Genomic DNA, 17,164 nt, shown 5'->3' on the forward strand with positions numbered 1-17,164 from the left:
AGAATAAACGCTTGGGTGTTCAAACCACCATGTTGGGGTCTCTCGTACTATCCACCAAACACAGTTCTTCACTGAAATAGAATCATAAAATGATCCATACAAGGTCATAGATCAGGGAAGGGATGAAGGTCATCAAATGAGCCCAGGCCTGGAGGTCAGAAAGACTCTTTCTGCTCTTTGCTATGATAGTTGTGTCTTTAGCTTGCTTCATGAATTTAAGTAACCCACTTAACCTCTATTTACTCAAGTTTCCTCATTTAAAAAAAATAGAACTTCCTCCCACAGAGCTATGATGTCTGAATGACATACACATGGGAAAGTCCTTTGAGCTGGTGAAACCATTCATCTTTATTTATAGTTAGTTGTAGTAGTGATGCTCTATGGAACAATCCTTCCATTATCCCATTTCCTGCCAAATGGGTTCAATTCTAGACTCCCATGTCCTGGGCAGTGGTGTTGACATTAAAATGAAACCAGGGTGGTTAACAGAGCTAGAATTGTTGAACTGGAGAACAGAAGTTGGGAGAGAAACAGGCATTTAAAAAGTCTTCAAATAGAGAGGGAGTTGCAAAGAATGATCGGCTGTTTTCTATAACCCCAAGGATAGCCTGTGATTAGGAGAATAAGAATTTCCTAGTTGGGTACTGTTTTGGAGCTGGTTCCCTAGAAGCAGATATTGGTATTCTTATGTGAGAGATTTCAGGATAAGGATGTAAGGAAGTTAGGGAAGCAGGTAAGAGCCAGGGAAAAAGACAAAAATGTAGGCTCAGAGCAAGTCTAGCCTCAGCCCGACCCCAGAGGAAACTCTGGAGCCTGAATAGCACCAAGGAATCATGCCACTTCAAGGCAAGGGGACCAGGCTTGTATACCCTAGTATCAGTTGGTCACTGGTGCAGACCACTCCCAAGAGGGAGGAGGGAGCATAATCTCCCAAGCATCTCTCAATGAGGAGGCCCCACTGGTCAGGGACAATTCTTGAGAAACGGTGCAGCTGACATGGGATAGTGGCCAAGACTTAACAGCAGCTGAAGGATGGGTGTACTGGCCCAAAGCACGGGAGCTGGTGGTGCACCCCAGGGTCTCCTATAGGAACAGGACACTGAAACACTAGAGTGGGTTATGGAGGAAGCATCTGACTATTTCTCTAGAGACACTTAAAAATAGAACCAACTCACCTGTCTGGCAGAGTCACAATAAATGGGTTTGCCATGAAGAGATGGGTGGATGAGACACCTTCACAGTAGATTATAGAGGGCTGCATGTCTGTTTTCTGCATCCTGAGAATTCAACTGCAAACCTTGGAGAAACGAGAATGGGTGGGACTCAAGAGCTCCATCCGGTGAGTGGCCACAAACAGAGGAGAGAGATGAGCCAGGGATACATTTTCTCCTAATTCCTTCTTCTTACCCCTGTAATCATTGCCTGCTGTCACAGGCAGTTTGGAATGACCATTAACACAGCAAGCTCTATAGTCAACCCCCTCTTGGTTCAGCTCTTGGGCTAGTTAATTAAGTTTCCTAAGCCTGAGTTTCTCCATCTGTAAATAGGGACAGTTCTTGTGGCAGAGGCAGCTGACTGGTGCCAATGCACAGGGGAAGCCCATGGCTGCCCCATCAGTAGGAAAATACATTTCCAGCCCCCTTACAGCCACATGTGTCTTATGCTCGCCAGTGGAATGTGAGTGGGAGCGATTGTCTCTCGTCAGAGCGGTTAAAAAGTAGACGGCTCCCCCACCAACTCTTTTTCCAACCAACAGCTGAAAGGAGAGAATTCTGAAGCCCTTAGAGGAGGGCCGAGGCTTAGGTGGAAGGAACCTCAACTCCTACACTATACAGAAGGCTGCCTGCCCAGGATTACTCAGAAGAGACTGAAGCAAGGGAGAAATCAACTTTTTGTTACGTTAAAGCACAGTGATTGAGATATCTGTAAAGAATTTTAGGCCCCTCAATAATCACCATCCTCTTCTCTCATAAAGTACCCAAAAATGAACATAGAGTCTGGGTAAGGTCAACATGCTGATGTTTCTCAATATTTGGTTAAAGAATATGCAAATGGGGCTGAAAGACAAAGCCCATAGCCACTGTTAAAATCTGATATACAGAAACTCTGGGTCACTGTTGCTTAGCAACCTGGCAGATAATCAGCACTTGCAATCGTTAGTTATGAGTATTAACGGAGAAGGGATGTAATTTTTTATGGAAACAATAAAAAAAAAAGAAATAGTTAATTGAATGCTTATTGTGTACTAAACAGTGTACTAAGAACTTCGTTATGTTACTCATTTGATTCTAACCATAAACCAATTGAGGTATGGATATTATTATCTCCATTTTATGGACAAGAAAGCTGAGGTTCAAAAGATTAAGTAATTTGCTGAGTTAGTAAGGGGCAAAACTGGATTTGAATCCAGTCTGTTCAGCCTCAAGGCCTGTGTCCCTTCCTCTCTGCTACATAACTGGTTCCAAGGCTGCCCCTCAAAGCCCAAGCAAGGGCTCCAATCACTGAAGATAATCTAATCACTAAAAAGCCATAGCCAGATCCCTACCCCTTGGTAGATTTTTTTTTTTATCTCCCTAAAGTCAAAAGGCCATCCAAGATGGAAAGGTTGTTCTAAGCCATAATTTTATAGGTCATCTTACTGTGACATTTTCCAATCTTGTCTTGATTTCAACCCCTCCCCATAAATCAGCACATCATGGAAGAAGAAGAACCAGAAAGCTTATAAGGGGCTGAGCTAGGAGGGATAAGTGATTTTTGCACCAAGTTTAAAGATGCTGTCCTCAGAGGTCCCCTCTGACTTCCCCTGTGAGCCCTTGGCTTCTGTGATTTTCACCATCACCCTTCAGAGCTGAGGTTTCTGGCTGCCAGACATCTCTACACAGGAGGGTGACCCAGATAGGCCCTTGGGCCAGCCCCATAAACCAGATGGAGACAATGTTCCATGTCACCCTGGCAAAGGTAAAGACCTTCGTAGATCATGAGTATACCTGACACAAGGTGGCCCAGTGTGACAGACGGGGAAGACAGGGCTGGACCACTGCTGACAGTATGTGATGGGGGGTTTGGAGTTGGGGGTAGGGGCCTAAAGCACTGTCTCTTCCTAAAGATCGGGGGCACTGTTCTCCCCAGAGCAGACTGGACATGCCTTAGGTGCTCCACGCTTTCCTATTCCGACATTAAGCCTCCCCGGCATGCTATACACACAACTTTGTGTCAAGGATAGGTGCTCTCAATGCTAGATTCTGATCTTATTTCTTAGTAGCAACTCAAGGCAAGGGGAACAAGGAAAATGTTATTGACACTCACACTTGGCATTTCACCTCGTGGATTTCTCCACAGCACTGGGATATTTGAGGGTGTTATTGAATCACATTTCTCTTCACCTCTGGATTCTGAACCAATGGAGAAACAAAACACGAGAATCAAAGATCCCAAGAACGGCGTTCTTGCCGAGAAAGCTGGTTTGAAGACTTGGTTGGGATCCAAGGCCAAAAGAAAAGTCTTTTCTTCCCCCCAAGGATTGAAAGTATGCACCGGTCCCAGGGCGGGCAGCAGTGGGACCCTCAAACGCAGGACTCGGCAGAGCTGGGGTCGGGGTGGGGGGGGCAGTGCGGATAATGGGTGGTGCTCAGCAAGATCCACTTCATGCACCCTCCCCACTTTCCCAAGGAAGACAAGAAAGAAGGGTCCCAGCCCTTTGGGGAGGGGTCCTCTATTCTGTAGGGATCGTGAGGAGTGGGGCACACAAGCCTGCCTCCCAACAGACTGCTGAAGACAAAGAGAAAGGATCTTCTAATTTTGGAGGCGGTATAGAAACCCTGGAAGCCCCTGAGAATGAAAGCCAATCTGGACTTCTGAATCAACCACACCATCTCCATCTGTCAGCTGCCCCGGGTCTCCTTTTTTACACCAAGAAGGTGACTAGCTTCGTAACTCTTGGCTGAATAGCTGAGACACACAAGCGTCTACTGATCCAAATTGTCTCTGTCAGAGTCCTCCAGCCTGCGCCCAATGGCTGTTTGTCTGTGTCCCCTCTCCTGAAAGCATTATGCAGCCCTAAGTGGAGCTTGACATTTCCAAGTATTGCTTTTCCTGAATTTGCTGCATTTTCCCTTCTTGGGGTAATAGATGGGCTGCTCTGCTTTCCTTCGCTGCAGACACAGCTCTGTGGTCGCTGGAGCTCCAGAATGCATTAGCAGATTAGGCAGGGTGAAAATTACAACATCCTGGGCTCCACATGCTTTTCTGATTGGCGTGGTGTTTTCCAATCTGCTAGCATTTCACAAACAAAACATTATTTTAATTACTTTTGGCTATACTGGTGGGTCATATTTTTCTCTGCCTTTTTTCCTCCTTGGTCCCAAAACCCCTATGCCTGGTCACTGCACTGTCTCCTATAATGACACACTCTAGTTACAAGGAGCACCATAGGAGGCCAAGGACAGGGCCTTTCTGGTCCCATTTCCCAGACCTCAGGATCTTAAGAAACTGTTCTGGCCTAGCATTGCCCTGTGAGGTTGTTTGGGTGCCTGAAGTGTCAAAGATATCTAAAATGGGCTTGACTCACCAGTTTAGTTGATTTGATTTTCTACCCCCCATAAATGACCTTTTACTGAAAATACTTGTGCATTTCAAACTGAACAGTTGCCCAGGCAGGGTGGAAGGTGCCAGGAGAAGCCACATAAGTGCAGGGGTTTAATGCGGTGGGTTCTGCCTTGTTGTGCAACTGCTGTCTTCTTGACAGGCCAGGCTGCTGCCGGGGAGTCAGAGAGGGCCAGATCACACAGGAGCCAACAAGAATTGTAGGCAAATATCCTTAGGCTGAATACTTGCGATGGTTATCTTGAATTTGTCTCCCTTCCAGAAACTCCACAAAACAAAGAAGGATTTTACATATATGTGATCTCTGCTTCACAGATTTTTTTTTCTTTTCTTCATTTTAATGAGGAAATGTCCTGTAAAGAGTCTCTAAAACACCCCCTTAGCCCACCCAAGTTCAGACCGTTCCCATCTCTCACCTAGATTGACCTCAGTTCTCCCCTCTTGGCTCTTGACCTCCAGCCCTCCCTCCCACAGCTGCCAGCTTCAGTCTCCTAGTGCCCGGTTTTAATCATGTTTGTCTCCTGGTTGAAACTTGTCGGAGGCTCTCCTTCCTGCATGGAGTACAAGTGCCCCAGGGCTGGTCCAAGATCCCCCATGAAGCAGTGCGGACTTAACTTTCTGAGCTTCGCCTGCTCCCCAGCACTTACCCTCTGCACAGAGTTCACTCCGCATCTGTTCAATAAACACCTCTGCTGTGCCTGGACAGCCCCCAGCTCCTTCTTCTCTCAGAATCCTTCCCTCCATTCTAGGCCAGCCCTAAACGCCACCTTCTTCCAAAAACCTACCCTGTCCTTCTGGGCAGACATACTTTCTTTGGGTGTTGATGGGGAAACACCATTTTCCATTCTGTTCTCCATCCATTTGTGCGCTTGTCTCAGCCTTCTCTTTGAGGGCAGTTTCTCTGTTTATCTTGTATTCCCCTCAGCCCCGAGCACAGTGTCTTACACTTAGTAATGGCTCAATAAATAGTAATTGGATAGACTTGGAGTTGGAGTAGTTACTTTAGTAATCACGTGCACTGATCCACTATCTACGCAAATATTTTGTACCCTACGTTCAGAAACGATATCCATTCAAAATGGCATCAAGGTGGGAAGCTTCTGCTCTTCAGTTTTTATTTTTTATTATTTTTTAATGTTTATTTATTTTTGAGAGAGACAGAGACAGAGACAGAGTGCAAACAGGGGAGGGGCAGAGAGAGAGGGAGACACAGAATCCGAAGCAGGCTCCAGGCTCTGAGCTGTCAGCACAGAGCCCGGCACGGGGGTCAAACTCACCAACTGTGAGATCATGACCTGACCTGAAGTCGGACGCTTCACCCACTGAGCCCCCCAGGTGCCCCAAGCCCTTCAATTTTTAGAACAGCTTCTGTTTCTTTCATCAGATTTTAGGAGGCATAGGGACATGTGGGGGCTGGGGGGTGGGGTGGGGAACAGAGCCTAGCAACTTAGTGGGAATTTCAAGGGCTCTGAAGTCAGGTTTGAATCCTTGTTCCATGGTTGGCCACTCGTGTGACCTTGAGGAAGTTCCTGATCTCTTTGAACCTCGGTTTCTCACCTCTAAATGGAGACAAAACTACCTATTTGACGTTTATTTGTGAGAATATTAAATTAGAAAGTTTCTATGAAGCACTCATTCAGTGCCCAGTGTATAGCAGGTATAAATCATAATTCTCATAATCATCCTTATCCTAGCAGAAAATAAATTTCTATAATCACCCTACACTACTCATATTTTACTCCAGAATCAATCGCTGAACCTTTTAACGGGTATATATCGGGTACCTAGATACTTACCCAGCATGCTACTGACTGTGGGGGCGAGTAGAGATGGAGATCCAGAAATCACATATGACAAGACTGTGATCTGTTTGAATGGACAGTATCGGCATAAGAAGGTTTATTGACCTGTGGAATCAACAGGTTTTCAAACGCACATTCAAACGTAAAGGAGATTTACTTAAACCGAGGTGAGATGCGATATAATGTGACAATGAGAAGCCCCTGGGGTTCACTCCCTGCTGTCCTGACGATGTCCGCAGACTGGAGCATTTCTGTTGCCCTGGGGCTGCATGGGCCCCACCCTCTGCAGGTGCCTAGCCCTTCACACCCCCAACTCCTGCGCTTGGAAGTACCCCGTGCTTGGCTTAGTGCTCTTCTGTCATCACCTTGAAACTCTTCATGCTGTTGTAGCAGGCTGCACATCTGCATGTTGTGCTGGGCCCCACAACTTCGTAGCCAGTCCTGCTTATAGGAATTGAGGGGTTATGCTGACTTCATTTTCTGCACATCATGTGCTCATAAATATTTCTGAAATGAGTGAATTTCACTTCCACAGTCGTATGGGTGACCAATGCTCATACGTCTGCTTTTACCTAAAGTTTTACACTTGGAACGCACAAAGTTAGGTACATCCGTGCCTCAGACTTTGAATTTTGTCAATAGGACATTTACAATCTTCTACAAAACCTCCATGCAGAAGAAGCAAAGAGAGAAGCCAGAAGCTGGGTGACTTCTCCACCTCGGTGGTTAACACCTGAGCTCTTTTTATACATGTGGTATACATCCCATCACACTCCAACACACACACACACACACACACACACACACACACACATACCACTCACGTGCACACACACGTCTTTTCCTGAGATTGTTTTGGGACCAACTGTCACTCTGAAGTAAACAAATTTATAGCACATATTTAGAAAGCAATTCAACTACAATCTATGAAATCTGTTGGAATAATAGACAAGTAAAAGATATATTTGAAAAGACATGCTGACATACATTTCTTTGTTGTGGCAAAATACACATAACACAAATTTACCACGTTAGCCATTTTAAAGCTACGGCTTAGTGGCGTCAGGTACATTCGCACCGTTATGCTACCAGCGCCATCATCCATCTCCAGGCCTTTCCACCACCCCCAACTCAACATCCAACAATAACCTCCTATTCCCCGCTGCCCCCCAGCCCCCAGTAACCGCTGTCTACTTCCTGTCTCTACAAGTCTGACCACTCTGAGTACCTCGCATAAGTAGAATTGTGCAATATTTGTCCTCCTGTATCCATCTTGCTTTACCTAGCATGTCTTTGAAGTTTACCCATGTAGTAACACGTGTCAAAATTTCATTCTTTCTTTAAAATTTTTTATATGTTGATTTATCTTTGGGGAGGGGTGCAGAGAGAGAGGGAGAGAGAATTTGAAGCAGGCTCCAGGCCCTGAGCTGTCAGCACAGAGCTGGACGCGGGGCTCGAACTCACAAACCGTGAGATCATGCCCTGAGCCGAAGTCGGAGGCTTAACCGACTGAGCCACCCCGATGCCCCCAAATTTCATTCGCTTTAAAGGCTGAGTAATATTCCACTGGCAGTACATACCACATTTTCTTTATCCATTCATCTCTCAATGGACATTTGGGTTGTTTCAGGTATATTTTTTAAAAGAAAAAGTCATAATATTCCCTGAGAGTTTTTAAATTTTACAACACGCAACATGAAGTTTTGATGATGGTGGTGGCCAATTTGTCTCAGCACCAGTGAGCTAGCAGCCCTTCTTTCCCACACAGCCTGGGAGATCTTCTGTGATCACAAAGAGAAAGAAAGCTACCAGAAAGAAAGAGGAAAAGGTAACCTCTCTGGAGATAAACTTTTGGTCCAACCGGGGTTTATCAGCATTGTCTCAGAATGTCCATCAAATACGTACACTCCCAGCAGGAACACGAGCCTTAATAAAAGGACACAAATGCGTTCACCAATGACATTCATCAATGTCAGAGTGACAGTCGTATACACTGGAGGTCATTTCCACATAACCCAAATGAGTCCCACCCAAATCATAGAATTAAGTTTGCCTTGAAGCTGACCCGGGCAAGTGAGATATGGAGCCTCTCTCTCATCTAGGAAAATTGTTTTTTCATACCCAGAGCTTGTGGTATATGTGGGATGGGGTACAGATTGCAAGAGTCGATGCAAATACTCACATCTGTGGCTTATCTGTTATGGAACATGCCAACCTTGTTACCCTATTAGATTTACCCAAGTCAATAAAAGGCCTCAACAAACCAAACAACAACCCAAACATGGAATAATAGTGTGTGCTGGAGTGTGGTGACAGCTCTCCTTTTCTACTTCCCTTCATTTGTCACATATCCGTAGAGCACCTACTATACGTGTGCCAGGAACTGTAGAAGTGAGCAAGATGGGGAAGGAGGTTGTACATGTATGAACAGTAAGCAAGCAAATAAACAGGATGACTTCAGAGCGTGCCATTCCTACTAGGGACCTACTTGGGGACATGTGACAAGGAGTGGCTATGGGAAAGGAGAGTCACTGTTGACCAGGGCATCAGGGAAGGCTGTCCTTAAGAGGAGAGCCTGGAGCTGAGACCCAAGGCTAGTAGGAGTAAGCCATAGAAGGAGCTGCAGGGAAGGCTTTCCAGGCAGAGGAAATTGCAAATGGTAAGGTCTACATCTAGAAAGAGTTCGGTGTGTTCGAGGAGTGGAAAGAAGGCAGACAACCATGGCAGGACATGATGGTGGAGGAAGGAGGACCATGCGGGCTCAGGGAAGGATTCCGACCAATTAAGGGAAGCTGGAGGTAGATGATGAGCAGGAAAATGACCGGAATTACTTATTTAAAGGAGTGCTCATGTTGTAGCTGCCGGGTTGAGGAGGCAGCATGTGAGTCTCTGCTTTCCCCTTTCTCTCTTCTGGGAAGATCACAGGTTGCAGAAAGTTCAGCCTCACCTCACCTTCACTCAGCAGGACCTCTGTCAAAGTCTCAAGCCAGATGCTCTGTCTACTGTAGCACGAGCCCCTCTGGAGGTGGCAGCCTGGGGGGACATCTGGATGCCTTTATCAGGAGCTGCCCTGACTCATTGTTGGGTCTTTTGTCTTGAGTATTCTGTTGCTTCACACTTGCCTTGGATAAAAATGGGGAGGAAGTTTTTTTGTCTCCGAAAGAGCTCCTGAGGGAAATGACATGAAGGCCAGAGACTAGAAGTGCTCAGAGGGAAAATCTTGGCCGGTGGCCCTTTCTAGATGAGTGCACACCCTGCACCAAGGATCAAGCAAAGGCAGAGGGTCATTTCCCAGACTCCTGGCCTGCAGTAGGCAATGATACGTTGGGGTGAGGGTAGAGTCGGCTGGGAGGGTGAAGCTTCATTACTTCCTTTTTGAAAACTGCCCCTCCCTATTCCATGTTTTCAATAGATGACATTCATATCCAAGGATCAGAAGAGAAATCCAATTTGGAAGTAGAGAATGAGAACTCTGGGAGTGGTACCTGAAGTCACAAAAGGGAATGAAGAATCTCGGGGCATGTATGTGGAATAACAAGGGAAGACCAAAACCTGATCTCTAGAGACATCAACATTTCATAATGAGCAGAGTAAGAAGAAACACAGAAAAGGGGAAGAGAGGGCCAGGGGAATAGGCAATGACCAAGGAGAGTGACAGTCTTTCAAGGAAGGGTGTGGCCAACAGTGTGAACCAGAAATCCAGGAGCCCCACTGCAAACGTGGCTGGTGGCCTGCAACCATTGGCTGGTACTCACTGTTACCCAGGCAACGGCATCCTGTTCTTTGAATAGATCTTGCTTTGTGTGTGGAGGTAAGGGGGTGGGGAGGAGGGAGAGGGAGATGTCAGAGGTATACGACACAGAACTGGCAAAGCTTTTCCAATGAAGATTGACCTCAGCAAAGTTCTGTAGAAATGGGCCAGTTGCCAAGATATTGCAGAAGAAAATATTCCAGACAGAGGAGGTGGAAGGGGAGCATCCTGGCAACTGCCAGCCACCTAGTATGCCTGGACTGTGGGGTGCGTGTGGGAAAGTCACGAGAGATAAGGCTACAGAAGCCACCAGGGTGAGATGACAACAGGACTTCCAGTCTTATTAAAGAGTTTACATTTTCTTTCAAGGCAATAGGGATCCACCAAGACATTTTAAGCAGAGGGCTGTTATGATTAATTTTACATCTTGGACCGATCACCCTGGCAACAGAGAGAGGCTGTTGCATTCATTCAAGGTGAAAAATTACAAAAGCCCGTAGCGGTGAGGGTGCATTTGTGATATATTGGGGAAGATTTGCCAGGGCATTTTATACTTACTGGCAAAATTAGACACTGATACCCTAAGTCAGGCTCAGTGACAAAGACTGCTAGTAACAGAATTTCCAGTAATTAGCTGGGCACGTGGCTCACCAAAATAAAAACTGCATCTCCCACCTTCCTTGTAACTTTAGGGGCCATGTGACTAAGTTCTATCCAATAACTTAGAAGTACATGAGTCTTAATCTGGGAACCTTCTCTGTACATTACCCACTACCCACCCTTTGCCCCTCCTCATTATCCTTTCCTCCTTCCTACTGAAAGTGATGACTGGAACTGGGGCAACCATCTTGGACCTTGAAAGGACCATAACCTTCAGAATAGAGGTCACACATAGCAGAGAAACAAGACAGAAGGAGTCTCTGGGTCCTGGAGAGCTGCTTGGAGCAGAGCAGCCCTATCAACCTGGGAGCACCTACCTGGAGCACCTACCTTTCATGGTAGAGATAAACTTTTTTTTAAATCTCATTTAAGACACTGTTATATTAGACCTATTTTAACTAATAAAGCTCTCATTTTTAGCTGTTCATAAAATCCCAAATTCTGGGAGCCATTATTCTATACCACCTCTCACCTTTTAGCATATTCCCCCTTTTGTCTTCTAGTGTCTTGTCTTTTTTTTAAGTTTATTTATTTATTTATTGAGTGGGGGAAGGGGAAGAAAGAGAGAAAGTCCCTAGCAGGCTTCCCTCTGCCAGCACAGAGCCTGGTGTGGGGCTTGATCCCACAAATCGTGAGATCATGACCCAAGCCGAAACCAAGAGTCAGGCACTCAACTGACTAAACCACCCAGGAGCCCCTCTAGTGTCTTTTTTTGATCCTTGGCATTGAACACACAGGCCCATACCTAGTAGGTGCTCAATAAACACTGAAAAGGAGGAGGAAGAGGAGGAGGAGGAGGATTCCTATCCAGAACTGTCTTCTTGTTTTCAGACCTTGTTAATCATCAGATCAGAAGAAATTTGCAATGTAAATTTCATCACACAAAATAGTTAATGCCTTGCCAAGCTACACCCTTCCCAGGAGTGTAAATGAGGAGGGAGGAGACTCCAGAAAGACTCTGACTCTGTTTACCTCACATGGGGACATGCAGCCTTGAAAACACTGACTCATCTGCTCCTGGGGCTTCCTGATTTGTAAGAGTTTGCAGCAGGAAGAGGAGGGAAGACAGCATCAGGGTAAACATGGAAAATACCTGTGGCTCAGATTCAGGAGAGGACTTCAGCTGACTCCACCTTCTCCCCAGAGCCTGTGCTGCTTCTTTGCGGTAAATACCTCAGTTATAACGAATTAATGTTTCCTACACTTATTTGTTCAATATGTCTCCTCTACCAGAGCCCTAGTTCCACCAAACTCAAGAACCAACCCTGCCTTCTTCACCCTGGTACCTGAAGCACAGAGGTGCTCAATAAAATACAGGTTGAGAAGGGGCGCCTGGGTGGCTCAGTCGGTTAAGCGTCATGAACTCACAGTTCGTGAGTCCAAGCCCCGCTTCCGGTCTGGTGCTGACAGCTCAGAGCCTGGTACCTGCTTTGGATTCTGTGTCTCCCTCTCTTTCTGCCCCTCCCCCACTTGTGCGCGCGCTCTCTCTCAAAAATAAAAATTTAAAAAGAAAAAAAACTAAAAAAAATACTGGTTAAAAATAAATGAATCAACCTTTTCAGGCAGAGAGGAAAGAGATTAACAAACAATCAGTCAAGCTGTACATGGGGAAAAAAACCCTTTGCAAGTTTGAAAGGAAATTACTGTATTGGTAGATAATTCTATGGATGAGCCCAGGTAGGAGTCTGGATCCAGAGCCAACTTCTTTAGTTCAATTCCCATCCACCCAAGTAACCTCTCTTACCCAGTGCTCGAGGAAATGCGAATGATTTTCAATATTCACTTAAAATCAAAGTGAACAGTAAGTCAACTGGGAGCAAGGGAACAGGCCAATCAAAGGCTGTGCCCAAGGTCAGACAGAAATGAGTTTGAAATTATCGCCTGGGCCTGGGGTTGGGGGCCTGCCTGGACGAGGCAGGGCCCAGGGCTGAGGTGGGTGGGGAGAAGAGCCGGTCTGCCCCGAGGGGAGCGGGTACGGGGGGAGGGCGCCCCCTGCCGGGGGTGAAGGAAAAGGCACCCGCACGCGCGGCGAGGCGATTCCCCCCCTCGGTCCCGAACCTCGGGAGTAAACGCCAACTTCTTCCAGCGAGAAAAGGTAGAGGGGACGAAAAACCGACTCAAACTCCTGCCGAAGAGACGTTCTTCACAAGCCTTTTTCGATCCTCCCCCTTACAGCCCCAAACTTCCCCCGCCTTAAGGGGAAGGACTGCGATTCATTGCAGATACTGATCGCCCGGGTCCCAGGAAGCTGGATGCTCCCCACTTCCCATCCCTCGAATCCAAAGAAAGAAGAGATCGCTTGGGACGATCCGCAACGGCAGGTCTTAACGGACCCGCAGGACCCTCGTTTGACCACGACACCTTCCCCTTCCTGAGTTCCTAAGTGCAGGAGCAGGATTCCTTGGGCTGGGTCTCCGTGTAGGAAGAGGGACTGAGTGCGGCCTGAGCGCCTGGCTCTGGTCCTGGGGGCACACGGTGGGGCAGCCCCGGGATCGCCCAGGACACCCTTGAGGCTGAGAGTCGGGACCCCTGTGCCTCCAGGAGATGGCCCGAAGGCAGGGAGGGGCGCTCAGGGCCAATGTGGGGGCTGAAGCCCGGCTCTGTTCCCAGCCTCACAAGCCCCCCAATCTGGTCGCTCATCTACAAAATCCGGAGGCTGAACTGGATGGTGGTCCCAACCCTGGTAACTCCTGATCTGTTGTCCTTTTTTAGACCCAGACTGTGTCAGTGGGGGGAAGTTGGAGAACAGAGGACGATTTGGAGCGTGAACTAGAAGAAAACAATGGGTGGGACCCACTGACCAGCTTCTTTCACAAGAAAGGCTTAGAGGGCCCTCGAAGGAACTGGTCTGTCTTTATTGAATCGGGAGTGACACCTAGTGGCTCATCCGCCTCACCGTCACCGTGGTGCTGGTTCTCTCTGGAGCACTTGCCAGGCCCTGGTAATCGCGGCTAAAAGCTTTGGAAGCACAGGCTAGCTACCGCTGACGTTTCTTGGGACTTCCCCGGGCTCCAATCAACAGCCCTTTTCGTGCAGTATACGCAAATCTAATTTGAACTCTGTTCGTGGTCGAGCTGACTCGGACACATCACTCACTCACAGGCAGCAAGTAGGTAATGAGCTGGCTGCTGTTCTAGGTGCTGGGCCTACAAAGAGGGCTAAACCTTGGTCCCTGCCCTCAAGAAAGTCACAGCCCAGCGGGGAGGGGGGCGGGGAATGGAGCTGTAAAGAAATATTATACTACATTGGGCAAATGTCAAGAGTGTTTTGTTGGAGGCGGTGGGGGGTAACAGAGGTGGGCCTCAACTCTGCCTAGAGGCACTGAGGAAGACAATAATCCTTGAGCCAAATTTTGAAGATTAGATGGTGTGGTGGGTAGAAGTCTACAGTGACCCCAAGGTTCCCAGCCCCCCCAGTGTACACACACCTTCTTCCAATGATCCAAACACTGATTTCGGTTCAGCTGCAAGAGGGTTTGCAAATGCAAGTAAAATCCCAAATCGGCTGACCTTAAAATCTGGAAATTTTGCTTGGTGGGCCTGACCTAATCAGGCAACTTTTAAAAGAGACTAGTCTTGTCCTGGCAGAGGAAATTTAAAGCATGAAAAGAACTTATCATAGGTGAGATTCTCATCTGCTAGCTCTAGAGATGAAGGGGACTACATGGCAAAGAATGTAGGCAGCCTTTAGGAGCTGAGAACAGAGAAACTGCAGAGAAGAGAGAAACTGAATTTTGACAATAACCAAGGAGCTTGGAAGAGAACCCTGAGCTTCATGTAAGAACACAGCCCCAGCTGATTTCAGCTTTGTGGGAACCTGAGCAAAGAACCAGCCATATTGTGTCTGGCTGCTAACGTCGTGGTAATTTGGTCTACAGCCACAGAACTTATACAAATGGCAATTTGAACGAGGGGAACAGCATGGACAAAGGCTCCGAGGTATAAAGCAGCAGGTGCATTTGGAAAACTGAAGTCACTCAGGGTAGCTGAATGGGAAGCAAGGGAAGTGGTAACATGTAATGTTGAGAACTTGGCTTTCGGTCAAATAAACCGTGCCCTTGGGCTAGTTAACCTAGTTCTCTGTGCCACAGTCTTCTCAAAAGTGACATGGGGCTCATACTAGTAGTTAAGACAAAGGGTTGTTTAGTGGGACATATGCATATGGAGGGTTCAACGCAGTCCTGAGATATGATAAGTGTTCAAAAAAAGTGGGTAGTAATAGCTGTAGTAATTAATCACATGGAGAATGGACCAGAATAAGGGGAGGCTAAGTAATGCAGTTTCTTGCAGTGTGGTCAGAGACCCCCTTACTGGGATTGTCTGGGGAGCTTATTAAAAGTGCAGATGCCTGAAGGAAACAACCAACAAAACTAAAAGGCAACCAACGGAATGGGAAAAGATATTTGCAAATGACATATCGGACAAAGGGCTAGTATCCAAAATCTATAAAGAGCTCACCAAACTCCACACCCGAAAAACAAATAACCCAGTGAAGAAATGGGCAGAAAACATGAATAGACACTTCTCTAAAGAAGACATCCGGATGGCCAACAGGCACATGAAAAGATGTTCAACGTCGCTCCTCATCAGGGAAATACAAATCGAAACCACACTCAGATATCACCTCACGCCAGTCAGAGTGGCCAAAATGAAGAAATCAGGAGACTATAGATGCTGGCGAGGATGTGGAGAAACGGGAACCCTCTTGCACTGTTGGTGGGAATGCAAATTGGTGCGGCCGCTCTGGAAAGCAGTGTGGAGGTTCCTCAGAAAATTAAAAATAGACCTACCCTATGACCCAGCAATAGCACTGCTAGGAATTTACCCAAGGGATACAGGAGTACTGATGCATAGAGGCACTTGTACCCCAATGTTTATAGCAGCACTCTCAACAATAGCCAAATTATGGAAAGAGCCTAAATGTCCATCAACTGATGAATGGATAAAGAAATTGTGGTTTATATACACAATGGAATACTACGTGGCAATGAGAAAGAATGAAATCTGGCCTTTTGTAGCAACGTGGATGGAACTGGAGAGTGTGATGCTAAGTGAAATAAGCCATACAGAGAAAGGCAGATACCATATGGTTTCACTCTTATGTGGATCCTGAGAAACTTAACAGAAACCCATGGGGGAGGGGAAGGGAAAAAAAAAAAAAAAGAGGTTAGAGTGGGAGAGAGCCAAAGCATAAGAGACTGTTAAAAACTGAGAACAAACTGAGGGTTGATGGGGGGTGGGAGGGAGGGGAGGGTGGGTGATGGGTATTGAGGAGGGCACCTTTTGGGATGAGCACTGGGTGTTGTATGGAAACCAATTTGACAATAAATTTCATATATTGAAAAAAAAAAAAAGTGCAGATGCCTGAATCCTATCTTGAGTCCAGACTAAATCAGACTCTCTGGGGGTGGGGCCTGAGAATCTCCGCTTTCAGGAAACTTCTCAGGTGACCCTTATGAGATAACTAGGCTTTGGTAATAGTCCAGGTGAGAGCGAGTGGCTGACAGAATCAACCAGGGCATCGGCAGTGGGAACAAGAAGAAGGTAGACCCCGAAGGAGGTAAGGCAACTGATTAGGAGGGTTGGTTGAAGACAGAGGGCAAAGGATGAGCTAGGGACATTTGGGGGAGGTAGGTAGCTACATTGACTCAGATTGGGTCACGAGAGTCCCAGCATCAAGGGACATCCCACTGGAAAGTCATGTAGACAGTTGAGACGACTAAAATTTAGGAGGTAAGTTGGGGCCGGGAAGACAATTTTGAACATCCGCGAGGATGAGAAGTCATGGCGTGGTGCCTGTGGAACCAGACGGTGGTCAAGAACAGGACCAATCAGAAAGGCTGACTGCACGATGCATGCAGAGGGGTCCAGGAAGGTGGCCGTGACCAGTGTCCCTGGTCTCGGAGCAGTCCAGATAGACAAAGTGTGATCGCACCCCAAGACCTAGCTACTAGCAGCCTACTGGCGGGATCGGTGAGGCCCATTTCAGCAGGTGAGGAAAGAGGAGGCCAGACCTCCCCAGGCAGGAAGTAGGAACAGTTCTTCAGAATTGTGGCTGTAAGGAAAAGGAGAGACAGAGGGTGCGATCTTGAGGACACAGCCTTCCCCCGTATCCACTGGTGTGAATCTAGACACAGGGCCCACAACGTGGCTGGAAGCTGGGCAGCCCTGTACCCGCCGAACCCGGACCGAGAGGTTCTCGAAGAAGGGTGCCTAGATGCCAAAGGTTGAGGGTGCAGATATGTGTATCGGTGTGGGGCTGGCCCCATGAGGCAGGAAAGAGGAGCGGGGTGGAGACGGGCTTCACTCTCTGGAGAACAAGACAGGAAAGCTGAGGGCCCACAGGCTAA

General features: G+C 47.2%; 1 long non-coding RNA gene across 1 annotated transcript; it reads right to left on the reverse strand.

Moving 5' to 3' along the window:
• Positions 1-380: 380 nt before the first annotated feature.
• On the reverse strand, positions 381-12,024 carry LOC132693946 (uncharacterized). The gene is made up of 4 exons (XR_009617059.3): positions 11,909-12,024; positions 6,399-6,468; positions 1,176-1,297; positions 381-505 (listed from the first exon to the last, which is right to left on the reverse strand). It is a non-coding gene; the product is annotated as an uncharacterized LOC132693946 (long non-coding RNA).
• Between the last annotated feature and the right edge of the window lie 5,140 nt (positions 12,025-17,164).

This window comes from Panthera onca, chromosome B4 (assembly GCF_046562875.1).
Source record: "Panthera onca isolate mPanOnc1 chromosome B4, mPanOnc1 haplotype 2, whole genome shotgun sequence".
Classification (NCBI taxonomy): domain Eukaryota; kingdom Metazoa; phylum Chordata; class Mammalia; order Carnivora; family Felidae; genus Panthera; species Panthera onca.